At 45.9% G+C, this 16,850-nt stretch overlaps 2 protein-coding genes across 4 annotated transcripts in view; both read left to right on the top strand.

Annotated features, from left to right (window-relative positions):
* Nucleotides 1-16,850, top strand: part of CASZ1 (castor zinc finger 1) — a 440,241-nt gene that overhangs the window by 32,930 nt on the left and 390,461 nt on the right. The window contains exon 1 of one of the 3 annotated variants that reach the window (XM_068238777.1): nucleotides 15,371-15,641. The exons of 1 other annotated variant lie outside the window; for it this stretch is intronic. The gene's annotated coding sequence lies outside the window, so the exon portion shown is untranslated. Of the gene's footprint in view, nucleotides 1-15,370; nucleotides 15,642-15,850; nucleotides 15,941-16,850 lie in introns of those variants that run through there. One more of the 3 variants, XM_068238778.1, reaches the window with a different exon arrangement.
* Nucleotides 1-16,850, top strand: part of LOC137521762 (mucin-4-like) — a 39,061-nt gene that overhangs the window by 7,011 nt on the left and 15,200 nt on the right. The window lies entirely within an intron of this gene.

Raw genomic sequence — 16,850 nt, forward strand, 5'->3', positions numbered from 1 at the left:
ATATTCGGCAATCCTGCATTTACCCCAAGTTTAAAAATAGCAACAACCTCAATATGGAAGACCAAAAACATTCTGTGCATAAGGGACCTTCTATACCCCTTCACCGGAAAACTGTACTCATACGACACACTAAAAGAAAAATTAAATCTATCTGACTCTTACTATTTACAGTACTTACAAATCCGCCACTTTATATGCACTGTGTCCTCCTCCGTGGAATTCCCACAAAAATCGGAACTGGAATCAATTTGGGAAGGAGGCCCCAAACAAAAAGGCCTTATCTCCATGCTCTACACGTGGCTAAATGACCCCAAGAGACACCACCCGGATCTCCAACATAAATATATGCAATATTGGGACCAAGCGTTTCACACAACAACTACACCAGAATCCTGGCTAAAGATCTGGCAGAACGCAGCAAAAACATCCATTTGCGTCCAAACTAAGGAAAATATCTACAAAATTATGATGTTGTGGTATAAAACTCCGGTGCGTCTTAACAAATGGCTACCCTCAATATCCCCGGCATGCTGGAGAAACTGTGGAGACACTGGTTCGTTACACCACATCATGTGGGACTGCCCGATAATCCAACCCTTTTGGACACAAGTTCTGGCCTTCATCAAAAGATTTACTGAAATTGAGGTCCCTTTGGATCCATGGATCTGTTTGCTTGCCAAACCCATGCCCAAAATTAAAAATAATTCATCCAGATTGATAAATCATTTCTTATCAGCAGCACGCTGTTTGATCTCTAAGCATTGGAAGGATGCACAGCCTCCCACTATGTCAGAATTTCAAGCAAGAATTAAATATGTATATAATCTGGAATATTTGACTGCTAGAATACAGGATAAAATGCATGTGTTCAATAAGGTGTGGGGTGATATATCCTTTTGAATGTTATGCTTTTAGGTTTACCTGGAATAGGTAATGGTCTCATGGTTGACTCCTCTCTTAACTTTTCTTCTCTATCTTCTTCTCTTTTCTGATCTACGGGGATAGGCGGGGAGTGTCTGGGTAGACACCCTCTCCTAACTTTTGAATACCACTAGGGCCTCACGAGGCTCAAACTTTATAATTTTTCGGTTCCACTACCACAATAGTATACGCTGAAGGGAAACGTGGAACTCTGCTGAGAATGTTATATAATAGTTTACAGAAAATGCCTATTATTAGATAGTTACCCAAACAGTTAAGAGTCTTGGTATGTTCTGTGTTTTATTGCACTGTAACTTCTTGTACAAGTGTAAATTGGAAACAATTTTGTTATGAGCCTTTATTATCTTATCTAATAAAATTTTAAATATAAAGACAGGAGATAAGCTTAGTGAATTGAGGCCAATGTGTTTTTTTCAGCATGTATATGATGTTCAAGTAATTTGGGTGCAAATGGGAGAAGTGACACAGGACGGTAGTTGGCGAGTGAGTTGGGAATTTGATATGCTTTTTTAAGAAGCGATGTCACAACAGCTAGTGGAGAGGGATAGGTTAAATAGCGATGTTAGTACAGGCATGAAGGATGAGGATAGCTGTGGAAAGAGACGGGAGGGAATCAGATCCAAAGAACAGGTGGTTAGACGGGATTTGGAGATGAGAGCGGAGAGAGAATGTTAAGAGAATAGGGAGGTGAATGTGGTTTGTTGCTGTGTGATTAACTATGGTAGGATTAGAGTGTGAGCTCCTCTGAGGACAGTCAGTGACATGACTATGTACTCTGTAATGTGCTGCAGAAGATGTCAGTGCTATATAAATACATAATAATAATATGGTAGGACATTAGACTATGACTATGGTGGGATTAGAGTGTGAGCTTCTCTGAGGACAGTCAGTGATATGACTATGTACTCTGTAAAGTGCTGCAGAAGATGTCAGTGCTACATAAATACATAATAATAATATGGTAGGACATTAGACTATGACTATGGTAGGATTAGAGTGTGAGCTCCACTGAGGACAGTCAGTGACGTCTGTAATGTGCTGCAGAAGATGTCACAGCTATATAAATACATAATAATAATATGGTAGGACATGAGGCTATGACTATGGTAGGATTAGATTGTGAGCTCCTCTGAGGACAGTCAGTGACATAACTATGTACGCTGTAAAGTGCTGCAGGAGATGTCAGTGCTATATAAATACATAATAATAATATGGTAGGACATTAGACTATGACTATGGTAGGATTAGAGTGTGAGCTCTTCTGAGGACAGTCAGTGACATTACTATGTACTCTGTATGGAGATGTCAGTGCTATATAAATACATAATAATAATATGGTAGGACATTAGACTATGACTATGGTAGGATTAGATTGTGAGCTCCTCTGAGGACAGTCAGTGACATGACTATGTACTCTGTAAAGTGCTGCAGAAGATGTCAGTGCTATATAAATACATAATAATAATATGGTAGGACATTAGACTATGACTATGGTAGGATTAGAGTGTGAGCTCCCCTGAGGGCAGTCAGTGACATGACTATAGTGCTGCAGAAGATGTTAGTGCTATATAAATACATAAAACATAAACACATGGTAATAATAGTAATATTGCTGGTTCTTTTTATAGTGACATCATGTAGCTGTACAAAGAGGTATTTTACCAACAGGTTACACAGACAAACAAGAGTAATACGGATAAAACACAGCTGTATGGCACACATTGTACTAGGCTTATATACTTAGTACATACAATATTTTGAACTATCAGCAGCCAGTTCCCTGATATTTGTTGATGAGTCATGTGCTCATCAGAACTGATCATGTGACTCCTCCAGATCTCCAGCTAACAGCAGCTATTTTTCCCGGAAAAGTCTAGGGACTGAAGAAGTCATTCTTTGAGCCAAAAGGTCTGATTTAGGGTCCTTCCACCTGCTGGTGACACCAGATGTCGGGGTCAGGAAGGTCAGATAAGTTTAGGATTAGGGTCACATGAGAGTTTGGTTAGTGTTATGCTGGGAATACACGGCTCGATTCTGAGCCATTTCGATGCTCGATAATTTCCGACATGTCCGATCTCCCACCTGATCGTTTCGCCGCTCGGTTCTGCATTGAGGACAATGGAAAAAGATAAGAAAAAGAAGCGGAAGATAAGATAATCGCCTGCAAAATCGAGCGGGGAATCGATCGAGCGGCAGAATCGAGCCGTGTATGCCCAGCATTAGAGTGAGTTTTCAGATCGTGTATGGTTGTACTCAGCATACAGGTTAGTAAGATTGTTACTATGAATGTTCATGAACAGTCAAAATTTTAAAATATATATACATTTGTAGGTGGTTTATACTCCCCATCCGTGTGAGTTTCCTTCCAGTCTCAGGAGCTGTTCTTCTTGGATAGGGACCAGGGACGTTTCTGGGCACAGGCCAATCAGGCAAGTGCTTTGAGCTGGTCATAGTGGTCAAGGCCCACACTGCATCCTTTCTCTGCATAGTTGCTGCTGCTTGCATGTCGGGCAGTAGCCCAGCAGCTATGGAGGAAGGAGCAGACAGCACAGCCTGCTCCCTCGCTCCATCTCACTCAGGGGTCAGGAACCTTTTTGGCTGAGAGAGCCATAAATATTTAAAAATGTAATTCCGTGAGAGCCATACAATATGTTTCAAACTGGCACAGTGTGCATGTGCAGCCCCTGTTGCTATGGTGATGTGTACACAGTTGATCCTCCGGGCAGCGGAAGTGTCAGACACGTCTTCAGCTTCTCTTGGGTTTCAGCAACATCAGCAATTTCCCCGAGAGGTAGACAGGAGAAATACATACTAACAGCTTGTACAATTAGCTAGCTGACTTGAGAGTTGATTCACTTTGTAGGACGAGATCCCTGCACTTTGGCCCAAGTGACAGGCAGCCTATTGGGCCAATCAAAGTGTGGGGATCTCGCCCTACAAAGTCACTGCACCTGACAGGATTCATGGCGGGGCAATTGGAGCGGCCGTTAGTTTTGGGGGGGAGTGAGTAAGGTAGTAGTGCATGCTACAGCAGTAGTGTGCCTACTTTGAAAATGTTACTTGCGCTGCCACACTAAGCTGCGCTGCTTGAGCCGTGTAGCTTAGTGAATCAACCCTACTGATTTGTCTGTGAGCCATATGCAGCCATCAAAAGAGCCACATCTGGCTCCCGAGCCACAGGTTCATACCCCTGAGATTCTAACTCAATCATACAGGAGCTGCTTGACAAACAAGAAATCAGGAAGTCCCATTCTCACAACCATACGTTACTGCCGATGTGTGCATTGGTTTGGTATGTCCGATGCACCTCGTGCTTCAGGTGAGACTAATCAGGGCATAAGTGGTGAGGAAAAAGTCATGAAATCGTCACCCCAGGAAGCGAGTAACAAGTTTTGACCACACTTCCTGGGGGTGAGAGCGTCTGAATACAGTCTGGATGGCCCGATGGTCACATGTGGGGTTTTTGTTTGAGCCCGATGATTATCATTAGGCCTGGTTCCCACTAGGCACGTTGCTGTATGCTTTTCACAGCACATTGCGCTTTGCTAGGTACAGCTTGTTACATTGATTCTAATGTATCACAATCACATCTATGCGCTGTTACTGCCCGTTTGAGAAACATGGTGTTGCATTGTTTCTGAGCATTGGGCTGTGAAGTGCACAGCAATGCAAGTGAATGGGTGCGCTTTTTAGCGCATAGCAATGTTCTTTGGAGATGCGGGTTACTTCAAATGAGCAAAACTTGCTGAAAAAAAACCACATTCAAGGGTGTCTAAGCGCATGTAAAATGCATGGGTGCACTTAAAAAAAGTAATGAACTGAAACGCGTTGTGAAATGCGCATCAACATTTTTTTATCATCGCTTAAATACGTTTCTGAATGCACCCAATGTGAACGAGGCCTTAGTAGGGGAGCTGCTTTTATTGCCGTTTCTGGTACAAAGGTCGGCTGGATAGGATAATTTGTAGCACACATGCAGATTTTGGTGTCAGTACAGAGAAGTGTTGTCCTCGCTGTTTGGTTAGGCTGTGATAACAGCTGATTTCTCTCTTCTCCACGCCATGAGGATGAAGCCCGTTCTAGCAATGCAGGCTCAGAAGCAAGTACTGAAATGTTGAAGGTAAAGAAACAGGCAGCTGACCTTCCACAGCACATATTAGAACTTGCTGCTGACTGAGCCTGCGGTACCAGAACAGGGTGTGTCCTCAGTCCTCACAGCACGGAGAGCAGAGATGCCAGTTGTTACAACAGCCTTACTGAACAGAGAGCACTTTGCTTGCCACTTACAGATACCAGGACCTGTACATGTGCTATAAATTATCCTATTCAACCGACTTTTGTAAACAAAAACACTACCTGATATGTGCTGCTCTTCCTACAAGGAACATGCTACTTGGTTAATTCCAGTAGCTTAAATTTCACTGTAGTGCCCCTTTAATTTACTAATGAGGAATACACATGTAATTGCCAGATCTGCACGTGAGCTTCTTTTATCCTCTTCTCGAATTACCTCCTCACATTCACGTATACAAGACTTCTCATGTGCCTCACCCCGCCTCTGGAATGTCCTTCACAGCACATCCGCCACTCTCCCACCTTTGCAATCTTTAAACGCTCTCTCAAAACTCACCTTTTCAACAAGCATATGCTATAACTTAGGCCATTCACCTTTCACCCTCGCGTCTAGTTTTACTCCTTACTAAATAACCTAATCACGCACTGCCTATATATATACTGTGTACTTCCCCACCTCTTGTTTCTCCCCATTCCTTTAGATTGTAAGCTCGCGAGGGCAGAGCTCTCTCACCCTTTTGTGTCTTGGAATGTTATTTATTTAATAGCTTGTACTCTGTTACACATTTTATTCATCATGTTACATCAGTCATTGTATCACCAGTTCTGTATTTTTTTTACCAGTGTCCATATTTGATGTATATTATTGTCTGTATCATTATGTACCCCTTGTTTGTTTTCCTATTTTGTACAGTGCCACGGAATATGTTGTCGCTTTCTAAATAAATAAATAATAATAATAATAAGTGTATTTGGTATCAAAATTCTTCAGTGGTTGATGCGATTCTCATTATCGCAGAAGGAAATATTTATGTCTCCTGAAGATTCGTTAATAAAAGAAGAGAGATTTTTTTGCTGCAGTATTTTTTTAATTATTTTTGCATAAAACATCCTCCTATTTTAGCATAAAGAAAAAAACACACACCCAGCAAACACAGCTGGAAATGCCCTACAAAGCTAGAAAAGTGTCCAACCCCATTTAAATGTAATTATAAAACTTGACAAAACTACTTCTTGTGGTAATATACAGTATTTCACATCTGTGAAGAACCCTTTTCTAAATAGGTGGTAAAATCTCCTTTCCTCCATGCTCAGTTCAAGTCCTCTTGTCATTTGTACAATCCTGGGAATAAAGCTTTATCTATAGACGTTATGGGTTTATCTATAGACGTTAATCAGGTCACCTATAAGTTGTCAGGTTCACGGCTAAATAAGCCCAGCTTGTGTAATGTTTCTTGGTAAGTGAGACCTTCCTTACCATTATTTTAGTTGCCTGTCTTTGTACATGTTCTAGAAATTCAATGTCTTTCCTACAGTGCAGTGCCCAAAACTATCTCCCATACAGTATTCCTAAAGGTGGCCACACACTATGCAATTGTGTACATTTATTTTCAATTCAAGAATTACAATCAATTTTTGACAAATGTACCACACACGTGTGTTCAATTTTTCCACAATTATGAAAAAAATGATTGAAAACTCTGAAATAATTGCTTGGGTCTTTACATTAAGATATTGACAATCTAACCTACACCATTCAATTTTCATAAAAATGGATTAGAAAAATCCACCACTCCCGATCAATTGATATTTAAGAAAATGGGAAACGCAATCCGATTTCTCGAACATATAACAAAAAAGTTTCAATTTTTATGCACAACCGCTCGTTCTTATTGAATAACGGTAAAATGTGATCATTTTATTGTATTGTATGTTGCCACTTTTAGTCTGATGTCCCCAACCATGTGCCATTTCGTTTCTATGGTGCTTTCCCACTAGCACATTCAAAATGTAATATGTATGACATAATTGGAAGACAAGGGGATGGTCCAGGCAGGCAACAGGCAGAATGTTATATTTGACATAGAATATTAGCCCTACACTAAATTAGTTTTTGCTGCTAAAGTTCAGTCCTCAGATAGATCGCGGATATAAACTTCTGTAAAGCTTTAGCGATGATGTGTTGGTTTTCCAAAAGCAATCCACTGTCAGCGATCACCAAGAAATCAAAAAGAGGCTGACCAAAAACTTAACGATAATCTAAAGACCCGGGACTCCACCTGGATTTTGAAAGCAATACTGCTTTATTGCATAATAGTACCCCCGACTCAAACAGCACAACATTTTGGTCAAACAAGATCTTTCTCAATGTGCATTTAAGAAAGGTCTTGTTTGACCAATATGTTGTGATATTTCACTTTCATTTAACTTGGTTTCTCAACCTGCCTGCAGATCTCTTCGAATCTAAGATGGCCTCTACCTCATACTCTTCAACGCCGTCAACCAACAGGAGAGGAGAAGGAGGAGACTTGCCCATTTGCAAAAAAATTTAAAAAAAGGATTTGCCACAATTGCCCTTAAACAAGAAACATGGAATCCTGGGTGGGCGTTTAAGGAGCTGAGTAGATCACAAGTTTATTGACTGATTGATCTCTTTATTGAGAAGGGGTATATGATCTTTTCCTCCAGTCTTCCTGTCAAGCATCATAGTTTGCGATTTTGGGTAGACATCCGGTCAACGTCATCAGGCTCAAAATTTAAGTTCTCTCTTCAGCGCTTAGTTTGTTGCTGAATAGAGTTGTCTGAAGTTGCAATGGATTTTATTTTTTTTTTATTGCAGGGCTGGAGTGTGTACATATAATAGGTGGGTTTGCAGGGTGGAACCTATAGATCGAAAAAATGGAGAATGGTTGTTACCGAAATTAATGGAGTTATTGAATATAAATTCTGCATTTGAAGCCCAGTTTTCTTGAGACGCTGAGATTAAGTACTGTAGATATTGTTCTGGAGTCTTATTTGTCCTCTGACTGTCTCCGTTTGTTTGCAGATGGTAACCCGAGGATTAGGAGGAGTAAATCTTGAGCAATTTGCATCATTCTTTCCATAACTGAAATTAAACTGGGTTCCAAGATTGGATACAATATCATCTGGTAGACCATATAGCCTGACAATCTCCAGAATAAATGCTCTTGTCACTGCTATAGCTGGGGTTACCCTACACCAAAATAAAATGGTCCAATTTGGAAAGTCAAGCACTGACAACTAGGTTGGAACTGTGCCTTTTGGACTTGAGCAAGTTCACAATAATGACCTGCATATCATCATGCTCCAAGGGCAGAATGGGATGGGATGCAGCCATAGGAGGCCCCAAGGTTTGTCTCTTCGGGGCTTGGTGTGAGCACAGACTGGGCAGAAAGTAGCATAGACTGGGCAGGAAAAGAATACAATGCAGAAAGCAGGTGACTGCGTCTCTACAATTGCAAAAGAAAACCCAGGTGAAGACTCAGTCATCTTTTTTCTGCAGGAATTGACTTGGGCCATATGAGACCAGGGACAATGTCAGTGTAGCCAATCCAGAGTTTTGGGATATCCAATATTCCCTCAAAATTCTATAGAGGGCACCAGTATTACCATCCTTTGAGTCAGGGTGGAAGGTGACATGGTAATTGAACTTACAAAAAACAACATTAACTTACCCTGAGAAAGTTTTAGATGTCTAGTGAATCAAACATATTCTAAACTTTAATGTGCGATTACAGCCTAAACGCTGTTTGTAGCCCTGCGCTCAAATATTCACAGATCACCTAGATCCAAATCCTATGGAATGTCAATTAAATCACCATTTAAGTTATCATACATAAAAACCAACTTTAAAATATTCTGGCAGTTACTTGAGTCTGCCGCATATTGCTAAAAATTACCAGTCCAGTTAAATATCATACAAACACTCTCCTGGTACTACACAGTAAAAAAAAGTCCAAGTGTTCTTTGACTTTTTGAAGCTTCGCTGAAATCAATTTAGGCGAGTATGTCCTTTCAATCATGTATTTCAAAAGAAATTTGACCAGCGCTGGTCAAATTTCTTTTGAAATATTCTAAACTTTGATTGCTAGTTTCTTAGGATTGAATTGTAAGCTCCTTTGAGTAATTATCGTTAGTCTTCTAGGATCAGTTTAATAGAGGTCTCATGATGGCCACATTTGTAATGTGGGACGTTGTCATGGTGTATGGCACGTGTTGTAATATGGCCCCCTGGGTTTGAGGGTCGCCATCGGAGAGGTTGTTGAAATGGAGCCCTATTAAAAGTTTGCTGGATAGGAGGGACATGAGGGGCAGGGGACAAGATTTATATGATGTGTAACCTCTGGTAGTTGGACTCTCTGGCTTGGAGGTTTACCATTGGAAGAAGGTTGAAGTGGAGCCCCCTTAAAGTTTAGCAGGGGAGGCTCACATTTTGTTGTTACCCTACTGAATGTAACTTGTGGCAGATGACCCCTTGGCTTGAAGTATCACTATGGGGCAGACGGGGGTCACAGTCTTAAGCACCTGCTCTACAGCCTCTGGTGAATTGGGAACCCGGCTATGAATGTCACCATGGCATGAAGTGCAGTTTGAAGCAGAGTCCTGTTAAAGTTTTGCTGGGGAGGCAGCCCACTTCTACAACGTTCCATTCCAGTTACTTTATTGCACATTTATTGTACATTTTATGCACAGTTTAGATTTATAGTTATTCCACTTTATAAAACCTTCAGTGGGGCCCCCTGGTTTCAAGGTTTATGGGGGGAAGGGAGCCATGATTTGTACGTAATGCCATATAACTAATGTCCACTTGGATTGTAGAGTAACCATGAGGGTGGCGGGAGGGAATGGGGCCCCATGTAAGTTTAAGGGGCCCCATTTAAGTTTTGCGAGGAGGGACCTATGATTTTATAGTTATTTTGAGATTCTATAAATGGTGGAATACTTATCCAACCAAGCACAATTTTATTCTACATGGCAGGAGAATGTAAGGAGAGAAGCTGTTGGTGATGATGGTGCTGGAGGAACCTCTCAGATAATGATTATGGTGTTTGGGAATCATTGGAGATAATGATGATGGTGTCAGGAAACCCTCTTAGAAAATAATGATGATGTCAAGGGATCCTCTCGGATGAAAATGGTGATGAGGAACCTCCTCAGATGATGAGGGAAGACTCTCTCAGAGGCTGATGTTAATAATGAAGGTGCTGGGGGAACTCTCTCAGCTAATGATGATGGTGGTGTTGGGGGCCGTCTCAAGTGATAAAAATGTTGATGGTGTCAGGGGCCCCTCTCAGATGATGATGTTGGGGATGGTGTTGGGATACCATTTCAGCTTATGATGATGTTTGGGGATCCTTTAAGATGATGATAAAGATGATGATAATGGTGTCAGGGGACCCTCTCAGGTGATGATGGGGTTGTTGGGGGACCCTCTCAGCTAATGGTGGATGGATTTGGAGACTCTCTCAGCTAAAAATGATGGAGTTCAGGTATCTTCTGATGCTGGTTGTGGTAGTTTTGGCAGACCCTTTCAGCTGATGATGGCTGGACCCTCTCAGCTGATAATTAAGGTAAGACCCTCTAAGATGATGATGGTTTTGGGGAACCCTCTTAGCTGATGATGGTTTTGGAGGATCCTCTTCAATTATGATAAGCTGATGATCCAGATAGTAGTTTCCGGGGACTGTCTCAGCTGATGGTGATTGTGTTGATGGACTCTCTTATCTGATGGTGTTAAGGGACACTCTGTGCTAATGAAGATGGTGTTGGGAGACCCTCTCAGCTGATGATGTAGGTGGTAGTGTCAAGGATCGTCTTAGCTGATAATGTTGGGGGACACTCTCATCTGATGAAGATGGTGTTGGGAGACCCTCTCAGCTGAACATGCACGTGTTAGTGTCAGGGGACCATATCAGCTGCTGCTGATGATGGTGTTGTGGGACTCTCTCAGCTGATGGTGTTGGGGAACCCTCTCAGCTGATGAAGATCGTGTTGAGGGACCCTCTTAGCTGATGATGTTGGGGGACCCTCTCAGCTGATGATGTGGGTGGTAGTGTGAGAGGACTGTCTAAGCTGATGATGATGATGGTGGTAGACCGTATATGATGAAATTTGTATCATCAGGAGCCCCTCTCAGCTTATAGTGATGGTGTTGGAGGACCCTCTCAGCTGGTGATGATCATGGCGTTGACAGACTCTTTTAGCTGATGGTGTTGGGAGACCCTTTCAGCTGATGAAGATGGAGTTGGGGGACCCTCTCAGCTGATGATGTGGGTCGTAGTGTGAGAGGACTGTCTCAGTTGATGATGATGATGGTGGTAGACCTTATATGATTATGAAGGTGGTATTGTCAAGAGACCCTCTCAGCTGATAGTGATGGTGTTGGAGGACCCCCTCAGCTGATGAAGATGATCCCTCTGATATAATAAAGGCATTGTTGGAGGTCCCTTTCAGCTGATGATGGATAGTGTTGGAAATCCCTCATGATGGGGGTGGTAGTATCAGGAGACCCTCTCATATGATGTCAGGGGACCTTCTCAGCTGATGATGATGGAGTCTCTTCAAAACAGGATGGCGCTGGAAGTCAGCTTATGATGTAGATGGAAGGGCCAGGGGACCCTCTCAGCCGATGATTATGGTGTTGGCAGGCAGTCCCTCTTAGCTGAAGAAGGATGGAGCCTCTTACGTGATGATGGTGGGGGATGCCCCTGTCAGCAGCTGATGCTCTCTGCTTATATATTCTCTCCAGTAGATTATGGTTCCCTGTCAGTGGATGATGATGATGATGTCAGGGGACCATCTCTGCTGATGATGATGATGAGGTCTCTGCTCTCCAGTAGATGATGACACTGATGGTGCTGGAAGACCCCGTCAGTTGATCTCTGCTGCTGCTGCTGATGATGGAGTCAGGGGACCCTCTCTCCTGCTGATGATGATGAGGTCTCCTCTCTCCAGTAGATGTTGGTGCTGGAAGCTGTCAGTGGATGATGATGAAGGTGTCAGGGGACTATCTCTCCTGCTGCTGATGATGATGAGGTCTTCTCTCTCCAGTAGATGTTGGTGCTGGAAGCTGTCAGTTGATGATGATGTCAGGGAACCCTCTCTGCTGCTGCTGATGAGGTCTCCTCTCTCCAGCAGAATGATGTCGGTGCTGGAAGCCCCTGTCAGTGGATGATGATGATGTCAGGGAACCCTCTCTGCTGCTGCTGATAAGGTCTCCTCTCTCCAGCAGAATGATGTCGGTGCTGGAAGCCCCTGTCAGTGGATGATGATGATGTCAGGGAACCCTCTCTGCTGCTGCTGATGAGGTCTCCTCTCTCCAGCAGAATGATGTCGGTGCTGGAAGCCCCTGTCAGTGGATGATGATGATGTCAGGGGACTATCTCTGCTGCTGCTGATGATGATGAGGTCTTCTCTCTCCAGTAGATGTTGGTGCTGGAAGCTGTCAGTGGATGATGATGATGGTGTCAGGGGACTATCTCTCCTGCTGCTGATGATGATGAGGTCTTCTCTCTCCAGTAGATGTTGGTGCTGGAAGCTGTCAGTGGATGATGATGATGGTGTCAGGGGACTATCTCTCCTGCTGCTGATGATGATGAGGTCTTCTCTCTCCAGTAGATGTTGGTGCTGGAAGCTGTCAGTGGATGATGATGATGGTGTCAGGGGACTATCTCTCCTGCTGCTGATGATGATGAGGTCTTCTCTCTCCAGTAGATGTTGGTGCTGGAAGCTGTCAGTTGATGATGATGTCAGGGAACCCTCTCTGCTGCTGCTGATGAGGTCTCCTCTCTCCAGCAGAATGATGTCGGTGCTGGAAGCCCCTGTCAGTGGATGATGATGATGTCAGGGGACTATCTCTGCTGCTGCTGATGATGATGAGGTCTCCTCTCTCCAGCAGAATGATGTTGGTGCTGGAAGCCCCTGTCAGTGGATGATGATGATGGTGTCAGGGGACCCTCTCTCCTGATGATGAGGTCTCCTCTCTCCAGTAGAATGATGTTGGTGCTGGATGCTGTCAGTGGATGATGATGATGTCAGAGGACCCTCTCTCCTGATGATGAGGTCTCCTCTCTCCAGCAGAATGATGTCGGTGCTGGAAGCCTGTGTCAGTGGATGATGATGATGGAGTCAGGGGACTATCTCTGCTGCTGCTGCTGATGTCTCTGCTCTCCAGTAGAATGATGTTGATGCTGGAAGCCCCTGTCAGTTGATGATGATGATGCTGTCAGAGGACCCTCTCTCCTGATGAGGAGGTCTCCTCTCTTCAGCAGAATGATGATGATGTCAGGGGACTATCTCTGCTGCTGATGATAATGAGGAGGTCTCCTCTCTCCAGCAAAATGATGTCGGTGCTGGAAGCTGTCAGTGGATGATGATGATGTCAGGGGACTATCTCTGCTGATGATGAGGTCTCCTCTCTCCAGTAGAATGATGTCGGTGCTGGAAGCTGTCAGTGGATGATGATGATGTCAGGGGACCCTCTCTCCTGATGATGAGGTCTCCTCTCTCCAGTAGAATGATGTCGGTGCTGGAAGCTGTCAGTGGATGATGATGATGTCAGGGGGCCCTCTCTCCTGATGATGAGGTCTCCTCTCTCCAGTAGAATGATGTTGGTGCTGGAAGCTGTCAGTGGATGATGATGATGTCAGGGGACCCTCTCTCCTGATGATGAGGTCTCCTCTCTCCAGTAGAATGATGTTGGTGCTGGAAGCTGTCAGTGGATGATGATGGTGTCAGGGGACTATCTCTGCTGATGATGAGGTCTCTGCTCTCCAGTAGATGTTGGTGCTGGAAGCTGTCAGTGGATGATGATGATGTCAGGGACCCTCTCTCCTGATGATGAGGTCTCCTCTCTCCAGTAGAATGATGTTGGTGCTGAAAGCTGTCAGTGGATGATGATGGTGTCAGGGGACTATCTCTGCTGATGATGAGCTCTCTGCTCTCCAGTAGATGTTGGTGCTGGAAGCTGTCAGTGGATGATGATGATGTCAGGGGACCCTCTCTCCTGATGATGAGGTCTCCTCTCTCCAGTAGAATGATGTTGGTGCTGGAAGCTGTCAGTGGATGATGATGATGTCAGGGGACCCTCTCTCCTGATGATGAGGTCTCCTCTCTCCAGTAGAATGATGTTGGTGCTGGAAGCTGTCAGTGGATGATGATGATGTCAGGGGACCCTCTCTCCTGATGATGAGGTCTCCTCTCTCCAGCAGAATGATGATGGTGCTGGAAGCCCCTGTCAGTGGATGATGATGATGTCAGGGGTCCCTCTCTCCTGATGATGAGGTCTCCTCTCTCCAGCAGAATGATGTCGGTGCTGGGAGTCGCTGTCAGTGGATGATGATGATGTCAGAGGACCCTCTCTCCTGATGAGGAGGTCTCCTCTCTCCAGCAGAATGATGTTGGTGCTGGAAGCCCCTGTCAGTGGATGATGATGATGTCAGGGGTCCCTCTCTCCTGATGATGAGGTCTCCTCTCTCCAGTAGAATGATGTTGGTGCTGGAAGCTGTCAGTGGATGATGATGATGTCAGGGGACCCTCTCTCCTGATGAGGAGGTCTCCTCTCTCCAGCAGAATGATGTTGGTGCTGGAAGCCCCTGTCAGTGGATGATGATGATGTCAGGGGACCCTCTCTCCTGATGATGAGGTCTCCTCTCTCCAGTAGAATGATGTTGGTGCTGGAAGCTGTCAGTGGATGATGATGATGTCAGGGGACCCTCTCTCCTGATGATGAGGTCTCCTCTCTCCAGTAGAATGATGTAGGTGCTGGAAGCCCCTGTCAGTGGATGATGATGATGTCAGGGGACCCTCTCTCCTGATGATGAGGTCTCCTCTCTCCAGTAGAATGATGATGGTGCTGGAAGCCCCTGTCAGTTGATGATGCTGTCAGTCAGAGGTCCCTCTCTCCTGATGAGGAGGTCTCCTCTCTCCAGCAGAATGATGTCGGTGCTGGAAGCTGTCAGTGGATGATGATGGTGTCAGGGGACTATCTCTGCTGATGATGATGAGGTCTCCTCTCTCCAGCAGAATGATGATGGTGCTGGAAGCCCCTGTCAGTGGATGATGATGATGTCAGAGGACCCTCTCTCCTGATGAGGAGGTCTCCTCTCTCCAGCAGAATGATGTCGGTGCTGGAAGCTGTCAGTGGATGATGATGGTGTCAGGGGACTATCTCTGCTGATGATGATGAGGTCTCCTCTCTCCAGCAGAATGATGATGGTGCTGGAAGCCCCTGTCAGTGGATGATGATGATGTCAGAGGACCCTCTCTCCTGATGAGGAGGTCTCCTCTCTCCAGCAGAATGATGTCGGTGCTGGGAGTCGCTGTCAGCAGCTGATGGAGGCGTCAGGGGACCGGAGGCTCGGCAGTGCAGTGAGCGGGCGGGGAGTTCCTCCAGCCGCCACTAGAGGTGACAGAGACGCGGCTCCGCTCCGGGTTGTGTCGCCGCTCCGGGCCGGGATTTCCCAGCTCCGCCGCCGCCGCTTAGAAATGGGAAAATTGAATAATAAAGGCGAGGATCGGAGAAGTTAGATGGCGCATGCGCGGATCCTCCGTCCGAAACACATTTCCCGAGACTTGGAAAGTGAGCCGAAGCCGCACAAGTGCAGGTGAGAGTCCGTCTGCGCTCCGCCGGCCGGGGGGAGGACACCGGGGGGTCCCCCCACTTCCCGGGACTTGTGACAAGTTACGGGGGGCTCACCTGGGGGAGGGGGGGGGCAGTGACCGGCAGGGGGGGGCAGCATTTTTGGTGAATGTCACGCAGTGCTATTTGTGATCCGGGAACAGGTGCGGCTGTCACTCCGCTCCGGGAAGAGATTTGGGGACAAGGTGGCTTCTCTGGTGCTGGAAGTTGTGGGAAGTGCCGGGATGTCCTCTGATGGCCGCGGGGGGCCGGGGAGACGTCAGGGTGAGTCCACAACTTGTTACAAAGTATCTCCTACACATCCTGCAGCCGCCTGTGTCACTGGCATGGGGGGCATGGGGCTGGCATGCCATCTGATGGCTGGAGTGTGGGGGGGGAGGTGAGACCACTGGACAGGTGTACAGGCTGTTGGGGGGGCGGTAAGACCACAGGACAGGTGTGCAGAACTGTCATGAGGGGGGCGGTGAGACCACTGGACAGGTGTTGAGTACTGGCACCATGGTGCTGGTGAGACCACAGGACAGGTGTACAGTGCTGGGGCGGTGAGACCACTGGACAGGTGTTGGGTACTGGCACCATGGTGCTGGTGAGACCACTGCACAGGTGTACAGTGCTGGGGGGAGGGGGTGCTGAGACCACTGGACAGGTGTACAGGCTGGTGGGGGGGCGGTGAGACCACAGGGCAGGTGTGGAGTGCTGGCACTGGGGGACAGGTGTTTAGAACTGTCATGAGGGGGCGGTGAGACCACTGGACAGGTGTTGAGTACTGACTGGCACCATGCTGCTGGTGAGAAAACAGGACAGGTGTACAGTGCTGGGGCGGTGAGACCACTGGACAGGTGTGGAGCGCTGGCACCATGGGGCTGGTGAGACCACTGGGCAGGTGTACAGGCTGGTGGGGTGGGTGGTGAGACCACAGGGCAGGTGTACATTGCAGAGACCACAGCATAGGACACTTCCAGAATAGTACACAACTTGTCACAAAGTATCTTCTCATCTGTTCCACTGTAGGATTACACCTGCTGTACTGTGTGACATTGCCCTAGACACTGGCATTGTGTGTAGAGGCAGGGGGGGACGGGTGACATGGCCAAGGTTATGCCCCCCTCCTCCTCCCCAGGGTTGCAGCAGGCATGATACCCCCTCCCCCCTCCTTACATGAGAATTGCAGATG

Source organism: Hyperolius riggenbachi, chromosome 6 (assembly GCF_040937935.1).
Source record: "Hyperolius riggenbachi isolate aHypRig1 chromosome 6, aHypRig1.pri, whole genome shotgun sequence".
Classification (NCBI taxonomy): domain Eukaryota; kingdom Metazoa; phylum Chordata; class Amphibia; order Anura; family Hyperoliidae; genus Hyperolius; species Hyperolius riggenbachi.